Below are 17,454 nucleotides of genomic sequence, written 5' to 3'. Positions count from 1 at the left end.
ATTTTTGCCTCTGTTAATATGGTGGATAATGTTTATAGACTTGTGTATGTTAAACCAGCCTTGCATCCCTGGGATGAAGCCTACTTGATCATAATAAATGACTTTTTTGATGATAAGCTGTAATCTATTGGCTAGGATTTTGTTGAGAATGTTTGCATCTATATTCATGAGTGAGATTGGTCTGAAATTCTCCTTTTTGTTTGGGTCTTTTCCTGGTTTTGGTATCAGGGTGATGTTTGCTTCATAGAATGTGTTGGGGAAGATTCCTTCTTCCTCAATTTTTTGGAATAATTTCTGCAGTACAGGAATAAGCTCTTCCTTGAAGGTTTGATAGAATTCTGGAGTGAAGCCATCTGGACCAGGGCATTTTTTGGTTGGAAAATTTTTTATTGTTTCTTTGATCTCAGTGCTTGAAATTGGTCTGTTCAGGAGCTCTATTTCTTCCTAGCTAAGTCTAGGGAGAGGGTGTGATTCCAAATATTTATCCATTTCCTTCACAGTGTCAAATTTCTGGGCATAGAGTTTCTGGTAGTATTCAGAGATGATCTCTTGTATCTCTGTGGGATCAGTTGTTATTTCCCCTTTATCGTTTCTGATTGAGGTTACTAGAGACTTTACTTTTCTATTTCTCGTTAGTCTGGCCAATGGTTTATCTATTTTATTTATTTTTTCAAAAAACCAACTCCTTGTTTCATTAATTTTCTGAATGATTCTTTTGTTTTCAATTTCATTGATCTCTGATTTGATTTTGGATATTTCTTTTCTTCTACTGAACTTGTAAACTTGCTGAGCAGAAGCCTTCCCAGGAATGTGCTTGTCGCTGGAATCACTGCTAAAGTGGCTATCCACTTACCCAGTGTGCCAAAACCGGTCTCACTTTGCCCCTGAGGGTTAGTGCTGCAAGGCGGCTCAGACCCCACCCTTAGGCTACTCGGTGCTGGGTTACCAGCTCTCACCCGATTCTAGCTCTGCAACCCTGAGGGCAGAGCTTGCCGGGGCAGATCGCTCACAATGGCTCCCTGTGGCCCACAGCCAAACACTATTAACTCTGTCTTGCTCAGCGGCTCAGACTGGGGCCCTAGCTAACAGCCAAAGTTCTCTGCACTCCCACCCAGGCTCTCCCCAAAGCAGCCCAACTGAGTGCCAAGTCCAAAGACACCAAATCAGTTCACAGATAAGGCCTTTCTGGTTTGCAGTCTCACTGCTACTGAACTTACAGTTGTGGGCGGGTTTAGACCGATTGAACACACACGACCTCTTGCCGGTTTTCCACTGTTTTAGTCCTCCTCTTGGGGTCCAGAATTCTCTCGCTGACTCTCTGTATCCTCACAGGGGTGATGATAGGCAGGTCCCACCAGCCAGAGATGCCTGGAGTCCTATCTCCCCAGACTCACGGTGCCCAGATGCAAGGAAGCTGTTACTCGGCCGCCATCTTGCTCTCCTTCTTGGAAATACAAATCTTAAATGTAACATAAGTTCCATTCTAAACACTTAGAGAAGAAATGAAATGTGGGTAAGTGATTTAAAGTGGGATAAAATTAATGTATTAATAGTAGGGATAAAATTAATGTATTAATTTTATGTATTCAAGTCTTTACTCCTTGGATACAGTTTTTTTAAAATAACAGCAAGCGTACAAATCTTCAGGACGATGATTGGGGGGAAGGCTTCTTCTTTAAAACTAAAAGGTTACATTTTTGACTGCTGAAACATTGCAAAGGAGTAACATGTCGAGGTTTAGAACCCATAAACTATTATAACAGGACTTCGTCCTCTCTGGACAAACTCAGTACGAAGATAAAACAAACATGAAATAAAATTCATGGCCTCAAATAGAAACTTCAGCATACAGGCGGGCTGATAATCTTGTGTATTTTTCCTTTTGAAACTGCCATTTTTCCTCTTCTGCTCTTAAAAATATATATTTTAGATGAATATTTTTGCTTTTAATCAAGTGTTTTGATATTACTTTGTCATTTCTGGAAGTCATTACTACTAAGTATTGAAGGAAAGGACTGTTACATTTGATGAAGAGAACTCTTTAATATTTTGCTTAAATATGTCTGCCGTTTGCCTTTGTTTAAACCCGCAGCCACACACAAAATCATATATTTGTATTAATTATATTATAAGACATCTAACAGTGTATGACAATGCCCTCAGTGCCCTGTCTCGCAGCTTTATCAATTTTAGATCATAACTTATATAGTTCATCCTCTTTGGATACTTGTTGCAAAGAGGAATTGATAACTGCCTGCAGCTCCAGGGCAGGGCCCGCTGGACTCTGCATCTTAAGTGGTCTGTGTAGGCAGGTTAATTCTGATAATATAGCCATACTTCTAAAGTGTTTTGCCTATAGTATTTAATTCTCACAACAAAATTATGTGAATACTTTCATGATTGTCATTTTATAGGTAAGGAAACCAAGGCATACTTGCCCAAAGTCACACAGTAAGTGGCAGAGCTGGACTATAAATCTGAGTAATCTGATTCTAAGAGGCTATTCTTTTTTTTTTTTTTTTATTGTTGGGGATTCATTGAGGGTACAATAAGCCAGGTTACACTGATTGCAATTGTTAGGTAAAGTCCCTCTTGCAATCATGTCTTGCCCCCAGAAGGTGTGGCTATTCTTAATACCCATTAAGAATGGGAAGCTGGGAAGGACACTTAGGTTATTCAGGAAACTTCTTTACTTCCAGAACCTTCCCATGGATTTTCTTGAGGTAATATAATCACTAAACTGAGCCTTACCTTCATGAAGATGTACACATTTTCATTTTTTGTTTTTACTTTTGTCTGAATTTTAGTAGTGTCTATTCTTTCATGCCCCTGGTTCCTCTCCTCTCTTTTCCTCTCCTCTCCTCCCCTCCCCTGTTCTCCCTTTCCTCCCCTCCCTCTTTCCCTCCCCTTCCCCTCCCTTCTCCCCTCCTTCTTCCCTCCCCTTTCCCTTCCCTTCCTTTTTTTGACAGTGTCATTCTGTTGCCCTGGCTAAAGGCTCAAGTGAAGGAGTACAATCTAGCTCACAGCAACTTCTGGGTTCAAGTGACCCTCCTGCCTCAGTCTCCTCATAGCTGGAACTACAGGCAGGTGCCCCACCATGCCTTGTTCAATTTTTCTACTTTTAGTAGAGACTGGGTCTCATTTTTGCACAGGCTGGTCTCCAGCTCCTCACTGTAACCAAATCTCCTGCCTCAGCCTCCCACAGTGCTAAGATTACTCCAACATGCCTCTAATCCTTATCTGTCCTGCTATTAAGAAGCCCCAAAATATAGACATCATACTTTTAAACATTCAATTATTGATAATCATTTTGGGGAAAAAATGCTTGCCTTTTTCTGTTTTAGGAGGAAATGTACACAAAAGTATTTCATCAAAATGTCTTAAATGAACCATGGAATATAAGGAAGCATTTGGCGTTGCTAACTACGGTAGTCAGACTAAACTATTGGAATTCTCACTCTGAAAATTGCCATGTGATCTTGAACAAGTTACTCAACTTTTCTGCACCTTAGTTTCCTTATCTATAAAATGGCATTAGTAATCCAATTTCTGTCTAAGGGCATGAACATTGCATGAGGTCATGCCTCAAGTTCTCAGCATGACACTTGCTTGTTCTCAGCACAAGTGTTAATTACCCATGTCTTCCGTACTGACTGATGTGCAGTGAGCAGGTCTTTTTAGGTCCCCAGTGGGAAGTGTAATGTGGGCCCAGAAATCATGGTGAAATGTTTCCAATTAAACAGGCAAAAAAAAAAAAAAATACTCACTGAAAAGACAAATCTGTTAATTCTGTAAGTGTGTGAACAAATGTCGATGGCACTGGATAGCTCATTCAGTGTGACACACAGTAGGACAAAAGTTGCTAGTTAGACTAGACTCTCAACAATGCAACAGCAATAACCCAAAGATAAACAGTATTACAGCCCTACCACATGATGTTTTGAGGTTTAGTATCTTTGTAGTCATATGTATGTAGATGTCATTCATGCCACATGTCACATTAAATTGGCATTATAATTCTGCTTAGTAACATTGATAAAAAAGTTTTATCTTTGTGCTTCAAATTTTATATTTATTTGTGAACCCCCACACTGCAATTAAATTTTAAAGGGAATTTTATTTGGGTAAGAAATGTAGCTGGTGATGAGCCTGGTTCCCTGTCCTTTTCTCTTCCTGGAGTGTTAGACAACCCAGACTCACAGGTGTCACCTCCTGTTAGCTCACTGGCAGCTTTTCTGTGCTTAGCTTCTCTTAAAAGTATTTTACATTTTGTTTTATCAAGCTCATGGGTATACATGCATTTAAGGGCTTATTTCAGTACTAGCATCCAAAAAAATGTTAGGCAATTTACCAGCATAGAGGTTACAGCGCCAACCACATACACCAAGGCTTGTGGGTTTGAACACGGCCCCCAGCCAGCTAAACAACTGCAACAAAAAATAGCCAGGTGGGCGGCGCCTGTGGCTCAATGAGTAGGGCGCCGGCCCCATATGCCGAAGGTGGTGGGTTCAAACCCAGCCCCGGCCAAACTGCAACAACAAAAAAATAGCCGGGCGTTGTGGCAGGGGCCTGTAGTCCCAGCTGCTCGGGAGGCTGAGGCAAGAGAATCGCGTAAGCCCAAGAGTTAGAGGTTGCTGTGAGCCGTGTGACGCCACGGCACTCTACCCGAGGGCAGTACAGTGAGACTCTGTCTCTACAAAAAAAAAAAAAAATAATAGCCAGGTGTTGTGGTGGGTGCCTGCAGTACCAGCTACCTGGGAGTCTGAGGCAAGAGAATCGCTTAAACCCAAGAGTTGGAGGTTGCTGTGAGCTGTGACACCATGGCACTCTACCAAGGGCAACATAGTGAAACTGTCCCCCCCCCCCAAAAAAAAGTACAAGACTAATTAGGTCAGAACAGAGACAGTAAAAGTCTAGAAGACTTGATTTTTAACATCTAGAGATTCTAGACCATTGAGCATCTATTTATTTTTAGACTGGTAAATACCTGACCTTTAAGAGTCCCATTTGTTCATATTTTCCAAATAAAAATTAGTAGTTGTGACTATCTGAAGAATTTGCTTTTGAGCATTGTGAACCGTCTCAGAGGTGATGTACTGAACACTGAACTATTTTCATGTTTGATGGAAGTGGTTCCAGACTTTTCTGAGGGGGTTCCAGGGATCTGAGGCAGAGCCATGAACAAAGAGGAGAGGGGTTAGGCTGCCACGTAGCCAGGGCTTCGGGGCTGCCTCTTAGTTTTCAATGAGAATAAACAGGCTTTTATTTGTTTTGCACGTTGGGATTCTGATTTTTAAAATAGAGATATAATTCACATAACTTAAAGTTTGCCATCTTAAAGTGTATGATTTGGTTGTGTTTAATACACAGTAGAACCTCCATAGTTGACCTCCTGATTTGGACCACCTCCTTAAGTTGACCTAATTGTCACAGACAGGACATTTACCACATGTGCTTATCAGCACAGTAGGCCTCGTTCCTTGTGTTGACCACCTCCGTATGTTGACCAGTTTGTTACAAGTCCTTTGTTACAAGTCCTTGTGTGGTCAACTTACAGATGTTTCACTGTTTTTACCAGGTTGTACACTGAACACCGTCATCTGACTCAAGAACGTTTTCATCAACCCACAAAGAAACCCTATACCCATGATCAGTCACTTTCCATTTTTCCCTCTCACTAGTCCCTGGAAATCACTAATCTACCTTTTTTTAAAAAAAATTAATTTAATTAAAATTTTTTTTTTACTAAATCATAGCTGCGAAAATTAATGCAATCATGGGGTACCACGTGCTGGCTTTATATACAATTTGAAATATTTTCATCACACTGGTTAACATAGCCTTCCTGGCTTTTTCTTAGATTTGTCTATTCTGGACATTTCGTAAAAATGGAACTATACAATATTGTAGCCTCTTGTATCTGATTTCTTTCATTTAGCATAATGTTTTCAAGGTTTGCCCATTTTACAGTATGAATCAGTACCTTATTTATTTTTATGGCTAAATATTTCATCGTTTATCCAGACATCCGTTGGTAGACATCTGGGCTCTTTTTGCTTTCTGACTGTTAGAAATGCTACCGCTATGAATATTTGTTTAAATGAACATATGTTTTCCATTATTTAGAATACACACCTAGGAATGAAATTGCTGGTTCAAATTGCACCATTTTATATTGCTACCAGCAAGAAAATTATTTACTCTCAAGTCAGCAAGGTGAACTGAGGATAAACAATTTTCTTTGGAAAAATGGAACCGGGGATAATTTTTAAAAATCCTTAATAGGTGAAAATAGAAAATCATTTGAAATCAGGATAGACATATGTTTATCACCTTGTCACCATAATCTCTGGGAAATTTCCTGGTACTGATGTCTGACTTTAGCTGCTGCACTTGAACTTCTTCCCTGGTCACGTTAAGAACTGCAATGGTTCGAAGTCAATGGCTCATCTGCTTTAGGTCTGTCCTCTCTCCCTGCCCCAGCAGAGCCCTCTTCTCTCTACTTCTGTAAATATCATTTAATTTTGTTCATTACAAGGCTCAACTTAGATGCTGTCGAAATTTTTCCTGACTAGTCCAATTTCTAGTTAGGTAGAACTTTTATCCCCCCGGTACCTGGTCTACCCATGTTGGTTTCAATACTGTTGTCTAATATTGATGGTTTTGTTTATGAGTATATAAGTTTTACCTTTGTAGCTCTGAGGACACTGCCTGGTATACTATTCATTTTGCTTTTCCAAGATGGATAGAACTACCTACTTGTATTTTCTTGTTGTTTTGGGGAAATTGAAGCTGAGAGAGATGTTTGCCAAATCACATGGTCTGTAAATGACAGAGGTAGAATTTGAGTACAGATCTGAGCCTACCATGTTCTAAAGATTGATTAAATTTTAAAGATTTCAAACTATTTAGTTTTTTAAAAGCTTTTTAAAACACATTAGGTATGTATATATCTGGGACTGTTTAAAAATGAGAGTTCCTAGAATCAAAGGAAAGAACTATATAAATTTTTGCAGCTCTTTGTGATCTTTAGACTCTGATTTTAACAGGCGATGCTAAATTTCCTTCTTCCTAAACAGAAGCTGCTGTAAAGAAAAGATCTGATGCGGAATATCAACATAATTCAATGTTTTAAATACTATTTCCTTTAGAAAATGCTAAAAAAATTGGATCCATGCTTACCCTAGTATACCCTGTGCATGTACTCTAATACTGCAGGATTTTGAAGTCCACTGCAGGGTAAATGAAGTTTTTATAGTGACCAAACATAATTTTCCTGTGTTATTAAAGGTGTATTTACACTGCCTTTCTATCACCTTTGGTTTGTAATCATGACTCATGAAACTCTTGACATGTGAATACATTATACCAACATAATTGACACATTTATAATTTTGAAAGGACAAGAACCAGCATTATACCCAGAGGAAGGAGATTTAGGCTTGGTTCTCATGTTGCAAGAAGGGAGAAGTGCAGGTTTGGATAATCCCTTCAATCTCTCCAGAGTCCAGGCTCTTCAGTTATAAAATTGTAAGGTTAACCATCATCTTAATGAGGAAATCCTAGAGAACGAACCCTATACTACAGAGGTTTGTGTGCTTTGGGCTGCTTTTTAGAAAATTGGCAGTCGTCTTTAATCATGCATCAACTGGAGGGCAGAGCCACAGTGTGTGAATTGAAATGCTTCTCAGTCTTAATTTTTAAGTTCCTTTCTGACACTTCAGGATGGGTTAAATGGTTCTGAGCACCCTAATGCCACACAAAGCTTCCCTCACTCCAATCATTATGAAACCTTCACAGATGCGGGCTAGAAAGATATTGTGTGAGAGTTGGAAAAATGAAACTGTAAATGCCTTCCAGCTGGCGTGCTTAAATGTTCTTCCTCTCAGTGGAGGCACGTTCAGGTTAATTTCAACTGATGACTGATAGATCATCCAAATGTTACTCAAGATAATGGGAGGCAATTTTTTCTTTCCTACTGATGAACTCAGAGAAGACAGTGATTATTGAGAAACAAGTAACTAATGTTCCTCAATTGAAAAAAAAGATATAATTATAAAAATACAGAAGTAAATTATACCATCTTAAAAAAAAAAAAAAGGGAAAGCTGTAAGCTCAGGATGCAAAAAGTGTAAGGCTAATTACATACATGCATATGGTGTCGATTCTAGTTTAAGCACTGAGGGAGTTAACACCTTCATGCCCAGTTGGGTTAGGTCATGCCATTTATATCCTGCTGTTCACAGTAATAATGATAAGAAATGGGCTGCCTGCCATTCCTAAATGCCAGATACAGACCATATGGCCACAGAGAAACATCAATTTTTAAAAAATAACTGTTATCTCATGATTTAACATACTCGATATCTCAATTTAAGACATGCAATCTCTTGCATGCTTTCTTAATTTCTTGAAGTTCTTGTTCTAGGCCTGGCATTGCTCTGGCTACATTTCAACTGTGTAATGTGAATGTGAAAGGAAGCAAAGAGCATGTGTCTTAGTCTGTTTTCTGTTGCTTATAACAGAATACCGGCAACTGGATAATTATGAAAAAGAAATTTCTTTTTCACAGAAATCGAGGCTAAGAAGTCCAAGGTTGAAGGTGTGCCTCTAATAGGAGCCTTCTCACTGGTGAGGACTCTCTGAGGAGTCCCAAAGTAGCTTAGGGTATCACTTGGCGAGGAATGGCAGCTCAGATGTCTTCTTTCTTATAAAGCCACCAGTCCCACTCCCCTGATAGCCCATTGATCCGTAAACCCATTAGGGGATTAATCCATTTATAAAATCAAGGCTGTCATGACCCAATCACCTCCTAAAGTCTTCACCTCTCAGTGCCACCACATTGGGATTTATTGTATCAGCATGATAACAAAATCACGTGTGCTAGAATCAATCTTCTCCACTTTGGGTGTTGTCCTCCATCACATGATAGCTACTCTCTTTATAGATGACAGAATTACAGAAAGGAAAACATAAAGGGGGCTGACAAGCTTTTCCTGTACATAGATATATGTAGTACTCGTTTGCTATATGGTGATTTCATAAAAGGAGAGATTAAAAAAATGGACTCATGCAGTGTTGAAGCAGGAAAGGATCTCAGAGCTCTTCAGGTTCACTCCTGTGTTGAGTGACTTGCCCAAAAGCACGTGAAAGTATGGACAGACACTATCTATAATGTAGGCCCACAGGCTTCCATACTGGTGCTTTTTAAACACCTCTGATAAGTTCCTGAGACTAAAAATAAGACCTTAAAAAATTATTTAGAATGATTGGTTGAGAAATCATTTCAGTGTGCAACAAATAAGCAGACCTAAGACTTTGTGATTAAAAACTATAATAAATCCAATACATCTTTGGGGGACTTTTAAATACAATTTTATTTGTTAATCGAATCACTCCACTCAACAAAATTTTTTTGTATCAACTTAATAGTCATTTCATAAATCCCCTTCAATATATAAACTAAAAATAGTATATTTTGCATGATCTGATGAGAGATTTCTTTATCTGTAAAACAAGTCTATGTGATTCAAAGTTCCTTTCAGCTTCAGCAGATTGTAGTTCTAAAGTTTTCTGTTCACAATGAAGCAAAGAGCTCAAAGGGAAAGAACTAATTTCATTTTCTCATTTGTGCAAAAAATATTTTGCAGATTTGTTGAATTTTCAAGTGTTTTTTGCAGCTGTGATCAGCTGACTTCAAGGTAGTTCCAGATTCAGTTTTTGCTGAAAGGTGAAAAAAAGTAGCATATATAGTTTTGGTTAAAAAAGGTGATATATATAGTTTGGTTAAAATTACTTTTTTTGTTAAAGGAAGTTTTATAACTTCAAATTATACCTAGATATTTCAGAATACCATTCTCCAGATAAGTGTTTAGACATTTCTACCTTCTGTTGATAGAAACATTAGCCATTTGAGTTTTCCTGAAATTCTGCCTTAAATACTGTGAAAGAGAGACCTTTGAGACTATTTGCATCTGTGCAGAACTTTTTTTTCTTTTTCATTTTTGTATGTGACTAGCAATGCATTTTAAAAGCATTTAAATTTACTCCATACGTACTGAAATTGCATTTGGCTTTAAAAAAAAATCTCTATTTTCATATTTAAACTTGTGAATAAACCAATCTCTGATATCAGACCATCAGGAGGGATGGGTAATAAAAATGAGAAATATAGCCCCAAGTTATAGAACTTTTAGTTATAAAGCAGAGTAAAAAATTGAGCTCAGAAGCCTACACTTAAAGTTAGAGCTAAGTTAACTGATTTATTTAAAAAGTGTTTTCTAAGTTCAGTTTTCATATGATTAGAAAATACTCAGGGACTTAAAAGAATAAAGAGAAATGATTCTGAAAGAACATAGTAGGAATTACAATAAAAATTTATAATTAAATTTCAGAAAAGTTGTTGCTCATTTCATTTTTTTCTTTGTCAAAGCTTTTAGAGCATATTAGGACAACTATTCCATTAATTCCATGCACATTTGGAAATACCACTGACAATTTATGATAAAGATTTTGGATAGTAAAAATAAAGGAATTTTATTCTCTAATACCATTCTTCACTGAGAAGAACCATTTTTTTTTTTTCTAAAGAAATGGCTGATTCTAGGGCTGAGGCAAGGAACAAAGAAGAAAAGCGTATAGCGTCTTGTAGTCCCCGTGCTCTAAACAAAGTGCTCAAAAAATAAAATCATGTGATATGTCACAGGGACACACGAGCCAAATTCAAGGAGCGTCCAGTGGCCAAAGCTGAATAATTTGAGCAAAAAAATATAATAAATAGCACAGTTTTGTATTTATAGTCCAATGTGTAAAATAAATCTACGTACTGTATATGAGAATATATGAGCAATACTTATATATATAAATGGGTGAGTAAATAAGTGACGCAGAGACAAATCTCTTGTACAAAAGAATTCCAAATAATTTATGTGGTGATTCTCCCTTCAAGAGGTTCATCTTAACTCCCCACCCCTTGAATGTGTGCTGTGCCAAATGACTTGCCTCCAGAGAGTAGGGTATTGAAAAGTTAAAAGAGGGAGGCGCCTGTGGCTCAGTGAGTAGGGCGCCGGCCCCATATGCCGAGGGTGGCGGGTTCAAACCCAGCCCCGGCCAAACTGCAACAAAAAAATAGCCGGGCGTTGTGGCGGGCGCCTGTAGTCCCAGCTGCTGGGGAGGCTGAGGCAAGAGAATCGCGTAAGCCCAAGAGTTAGAGGTTGCTGTGAGCCGTGTGACGCCACGGCACTCTACCGAGGGCGGTACAGTGAGACTCTGTCTCTACAAGAAAAAAAAAAAAAAGAAAAGTTAAAAGAAATGTAACTTTACAGTGAAGACATCTGTTAAACACCTCCGCAGGGGGGTGATCAATGTTAACATCCTCAGAGATAAGTCATGGATGGCATGTCCCCCTTTGATACGATGTAATAAGAATGACACTTTACCTTCAGGTCTTTCTTCCCCATAATTTCAGGCTTAGACAGAAAATATTAAACAAACTTAATCTGAGGGATAGTCTACAAAATACATGTCCAGTACTTCTTAAAAGTGTTAGGGTCATGGAAAATACAGAAAGTCTGTGAAACTCACAAACCAGAGGAAACCAAAGATCCTTGATGACTCCATAGGATGCATCTCTGATTAGATCCTGTAACATATTAATAACAAGGACAATAGGAGAGAAAAAGTGAATGAGATTAGAATTAAGTATGGATTTTAGTTAATAATATTATATCAGTATTAACTTATTAGTTGTAACACATGTACAACATTAATATAAGATATAAATATAGGGGAAGCTGGGTATAGGGCCCATGGGAATGCCCTTATTTTTATAATTTTTCTATAAGTTTAAATTTTTTTTAAATAAAAAGTTTATTAAAAAACTAATGATTTCCTTTACTAAAGTTTCCAAAGTTTGCTTGTTTTGTTTGGCATTTCTATTTCATTGGGTCTTGTTTATGAAGACTTGTGGATAACCAGGCAATAGAAGAATTGCATGATGGTGAAACTTAGCATGCGTGTCAGATAGAGAAAAAAATTGTTTCAAATTGTATCGCCCTCTGCCACAAAGTTCAAATCACTTTATAGAGTCATCACTCATTCTGTAGTATGATAAAACTTATGAAAATGTGTGTTGTAAATTGTAAAAGGCTGTAAAATGCTTACCGTAGTTAACATTACTTCACAGTTACTATCCTCTTTATTCGAGTGCTCAATAATGCTTGGGTTGCTAGAGGGAGTTTCTTTAGTTTAGGGAATTCTTACCTTCATAAAATTAATGTAAAAAACATTCCATTTATCCTCATAAAATACCACTTAATGTGATTTTAATTATACAGTAGCTCTCCTTTACCCATGGCTGCACTTCCAAAGGTTTCAGTCATTTGATAACATAAACAATGGTTTGAAATATTAAATTTAGAAGTTTGAATTTGCATGCCCTTCTGAGTGTGATGAAATCTTGTGCCCATGTAGCTCCTCCCTATGTGGACATGAATAATGTCTTAATCCAGTATAGCCATCCCTTAGTAACTATCTTCATTATCAGATCTACGGTTGCAATATCATACTCATAGTGCTTATTCAAGTAAAGTATCACAAGAATGGAAAACCAAGTAGCTAATATACTCAATACTAAAATGAAGCGAGTAGACAATCTAACACATGCCCACATAGGAGAAAAACTAAATTAAACTCAAGGTGGGGAGAGGGGAAATCAGGGAGGGGTAAGAGGGCAGGAGGGAGGCTATGGGTGTGCTCCCACTTAATGGGCACAATGTAAGGGTAGATGGCACACCTTTTGGGTGTGGGACACATCTATGGGAGGGACTCTACCTAACAAATGCAAACATTGTAACCTAGTTGTTTGTACTCTCACATTAACCTGAAATAAAAAATAAAATATTTAAAAAAAATAGCCAAACTCTTTTCCAAAGTAGATTCCTACTGGCATTGTATGAGAGTTCCAGGTTCCTTCACATCTTTACTAATACCTGTTTCAAAATTCAGGCATTCTTATTGCTCTGTAATGATATCTCATTGTGGTTTTAATATGCATTTCTCTAATGACCGAGGCTAATCAAATCTTCCTGAGCTTATTTGCCATCAATATGTCTTCTTTGGTCAAGTGTTTGTTCCAACCTTTGTATGTTTTCTTTACTGAGTTGTTCATTTTCATGACTTTTGAGAAATCTTATAAATGCTGGATGCAAGCCCAGATATATTAGGTACATGCTGTGCAAATATTTTCTTCTGGTCTGTGGCTTGCCTTTTCTTTCACCCAAAATCTTCGATAAGACAAAAGTTTTTTTATTTTGATGAAGGCTATAATACTAATTTTCCTATGATCAGTAATGCTTTTGGTGTCTTATCTGAAAAATATTGGTCTAACCCAAGATAAGAAAGATTTTTTTCTCTCTGTTTTCCTCTGGATTTTTCATATTTTTAGGTTTTACGTGTTAGTCTGTGAACCATTTCAAGTTAATTTTTGTATATGCTTCTAAGTAATGGAGTGAAATTGACTTTATAACACATGAAAATACAATTATTCTAGTAACATTTATTGTAAAGACTATACCTTTTCAAGTGGATTATCTCTGTGGTAATTAAAAAACCAGTTGTCCAAGAAATGTGGGTCTATTTCTGGAATTTATGTTGCAACGACCTATTTTTCTCTTTTAATTACATCATACTGTCTTGGTTACGGTAGCTTCATAATAAGCCTTGGAATCAGGTACTATTAACCTGCTAATTTTGTTCTTTTTTCTTTTCTTTTTTTCTCTCTTTTTTTTGGAGACAGTCTCACTATGTGGTCCTCAGTAGAGTGCCTCAGTGTCACAGCTCCCAGAAACCTCAAATTCTTAGGCTTACGCAATTCTCTTGCCTCAGCCTTCCAAGCAGCTGGGACTACAGGCACCCGCCACAATGCCCGGCTATTTTTTTATTACAGTTGTCATTGTTCTTTAGCAGGCCTGGGCCAGGTTTGAATCTGCCTCGGTGTGTGTGGCTGGCACCCTAACTACTGAGCAGCGGGTGCCGAACCTTGTTCTTTTTCAAAGTCATTTGTGACTGTTCTAGATCCTTTACATTTTTGTATAAATTTTACAATACATTTACTGATTGCTACAAGAAACAGATGCTGGGATTTTGACCATGATTGCATTTAATCTATAGATTAACTTAGGAAAAAAAATTGACATCTTCACAACATTTAGTTTTCCAACCTAGGAACAACCTATTTCTCTATTTATTCAGGTCTTTCTTACCTTTTTCTTGGTAGTGTTTTTCAGTTCTCAGTGTACAGGCATCAACATTTTTAGATGAACTCTTAAGTATGTCATTTTTTTTTGTTGCTATTATAAATGGAATTTGATAAATTTTTAATTTCCAGTTGTTCTTTATTAGTTAATACAAATGCAATTGATTTTCATGTATTGATTTTGTATCCTGCAATCTTCCTAAATTCACTTATTAATTGCAGTAGCTTTTTCCTAGTCCATTGGATTTTCTATAAATAATGACAGTTTCCTTTCTTCCTTCCTGACGTCTATGCCTTTAATTTATTTCTATTTTTTACCTTATTGCAAGGACCAGAATCTCCAGTGAATGTTCAATAGAAGGGGAGAGAAGAATGGATATTCTTGTCTGGTTTCTCATTGTAGGGTGAAAGCAAAATTTTAGTTTTGCATAGTTTTTCCTTTTTCAGGTTGAGAAAGTTCTTTTATCCTTCATTTTCAAAATTTTTAACATGAACGACATTGGTTTTGTCAAAAGCATTTTTTTCTTATTTGTTGACATAATCATGTGGTGTTTTTTTTTTTTAGTTTGGGGGAATTGCAACACTTGATTTTTTTTAATAGAAATCTTATTATTCATTTTTTCCCAGGTATATTTAGGTATAGTTGACAAAAATTTATATATTTAAGGTATACAATGTGATGTTTTGAAATGTGTTGTGAAATGATTATCAAAATAAAACCGATTAAAACATCCCCCACCTCACATAGTTACGAATTTTTATGTGTGATGCAAACACTTAAGCTCTACTCTCTTAGTAAATTTCCTATTTCCAGAATAGTATCACTAACTGCAGTCACTACACTGTTCATTTTAAAACAGAAACTTTGTACCGTCGGTCCAACATCTCCTGGTTTCCCGACACCCTCTCCAGCCCTGGCAGCCGTTGCCGTTCTGCCTTCTGCTTCTGTGGGTTTGAGCCTCTTAGATCCTGCGTGTGAGTGAGACCATGTCGTGTCTGTCTTTCTGTGTCTGACTTAGGTCACTCAGCAAGTTTATCTATGTTGATGCCAATGGAAGGATTTCCTTCTTTGTTATGTCCAAATAACATATAAAATCACATTTTTTAATCTATTCGTATTTTATCCATTCCATGTCTTGGCTGTTGTGAATACTGCAATGGACATGAGAGTGAAGCTATGTCTTCAAGGAACTGGCTTGGTTTTTTTTTTTTTTTTTGATATATACACAGAGTGGGACTGCTGGATCATATGGTAATTCAATCTTTATTTTTCGACAAACCTCCTTGCTATTTTCTATTATACAAGGTATTGTTGCGTGACCAGAGACGCGAACGAACAGCAGCTTTGCCGTGGGTGTAAACTCGCTCCTGTAATTATTAAGTCAAGAAACAGACTACACGGGATGGGATGGCGTGTAGCGAAATTCTTTATTCAGGGTTTTGATTTTATACCTTTCTAGTCACGTACACACTTAATCTATTATCTATTAGTTTCACCATTACCTCATTTGACCTATCTGAAATTAACTTGAAAGGAAATATCCTCTTACCATATCAACACAATCACTTCTGTAGTAAACCTCTTCTTCTAAACACTGACTAATCTCTGCGCAGGTATCTAAATAAAGATCACAAAGAAGAAAGTAGCCACAGGGGAACAGAGTTAATGGAAGGGTATCTTCAAGCGTTCACTCAGTTTTCTCAGAATGAAGTAACGACCGTGTCCTTTCCTCAGGGCAGAGCAGCACCTATAGACCTCTGACAATATGTTGTTAATATATGTCAACCCTCTCGCCTGTATCTCTGAGGAAGGGTGGCATGCCCTTTGATCTCAGGCTTCACGGGGTGCACAGCTTCAGACAATGGGCTTGTGGAATTTTTAACTTCAGGCAAGCCAACTCTGCGTGTGTCCCAGGGGGGCCCAGGTCCCTTAAGCCTCTGGAAAAATACCAAGCCATTTTAAACTCACACTGAGTTCACTTTGTGTGCTTGATGTAGGATATGTTTATTTCTAAATATTATCCTACAGGTATCCATAAAGTTCATGTGCAATGTGCAATTTTAAATTTTAAATTGTGCATGAACTTCATGGCCACCCTGTATAATGGTGGTGCCATTATATATCTGCATATAAATACCAATATATGTTGCTATCAAAAGTGTACAATGGTTCCCTTTTCTCCATACTCTTGGCAATACTTGGTATCCTTGTCTTTTTGACAATAGCCATTCTAATGTGAGGTGATATCTTACTGTGGTTTTGATTTGTATTTTCCTGATAATTAGTGATGCCAGGTCAGAAGGCCACTTTGCAATCTATGGTAGACTGATGTCAGCAGGTTTTTTTGGGAGTTATAGGTGAGGGTGTCTCCCAGCAAGTCCCTGGGCAGGCAGGATGGCTCACAGGCCTAGCATAGCAGGGTTAATAGCCTGTGCCAAGGTTAGTGTTAAGTAAGACACAGGCAGGTGTGACTCTACTCAGGTCTTTTGGCAGATGGAGCTGGTGGCACAAGTAAGGATAAATGGCACTGTGGCCAAGTCTACAAGGGAACGTGGGTGATTCTGGGTCTGTAAGCTGGCTGCCTGGGTGCAGGCCTGCTGCTAAGGCAGTCCTCCTTGGTCTTGGGCCTTTACTATTGTTTCCCAGTCTCTTACCTAAATCTCAAAGCTTCCACAAAGACACTTCACCTGTGAGTGGGTGCTCAATTATTGTTTCTGTAGGGGGTTAAGTGCAGGGGATCTCATATTCCTGCACTTTGCTGACATCACTTGCATTGTTTAATTTTGGAATACTAAAGAGAACCTAGCATTCCAAGGAGGAGATTTACTTAGTCATAATGTATCATCCTTTCAATATACTGTTGGATGTGATTTACTAAAATGCTATTTAGTATTTTTGTATCTATGTTTATGAGGAGTATGAATATTGATCTGTAGTTTTTTTTTTTTTTTCTTGTAACATTTTTTTCTCCTGGTTTGGTATCAGTAATAATGATGGCTGAAAGGAATAGGCTGGCAAATATTCTGTCCTCTGCAATTACCTGGAAGAGTTTTTGTAGAACTGGTATTATTTTTCCCTTAAATGTTCGATAAATTCACCAGTGAAGACATAGGGGTTGAAGGTTCCTTTTTGAGAAAGTTTTCATACAATGAATTCATTTTCTTTAATGGACATAGAGTTACTCAAGTTTTCTATTTCT

Source organism: Nycticebus coucang, chromosome 8 (assembly GCF_027406575.1).
Source record: "Nycticebus coucang isolate mNycCou1 chromosome 8, mNycCou1.pri, whole genome shotgun sequence".
NCBI classification, from domain to species: domain Eukaryota; kingdom Metazoa; phylum Chordata; class Mammalia; order Primates; family Lorisidae; genus Nycticebus; species Nycticebus coucang.
Note: the sequence above shows the minus strand (reverse complement) of the source record.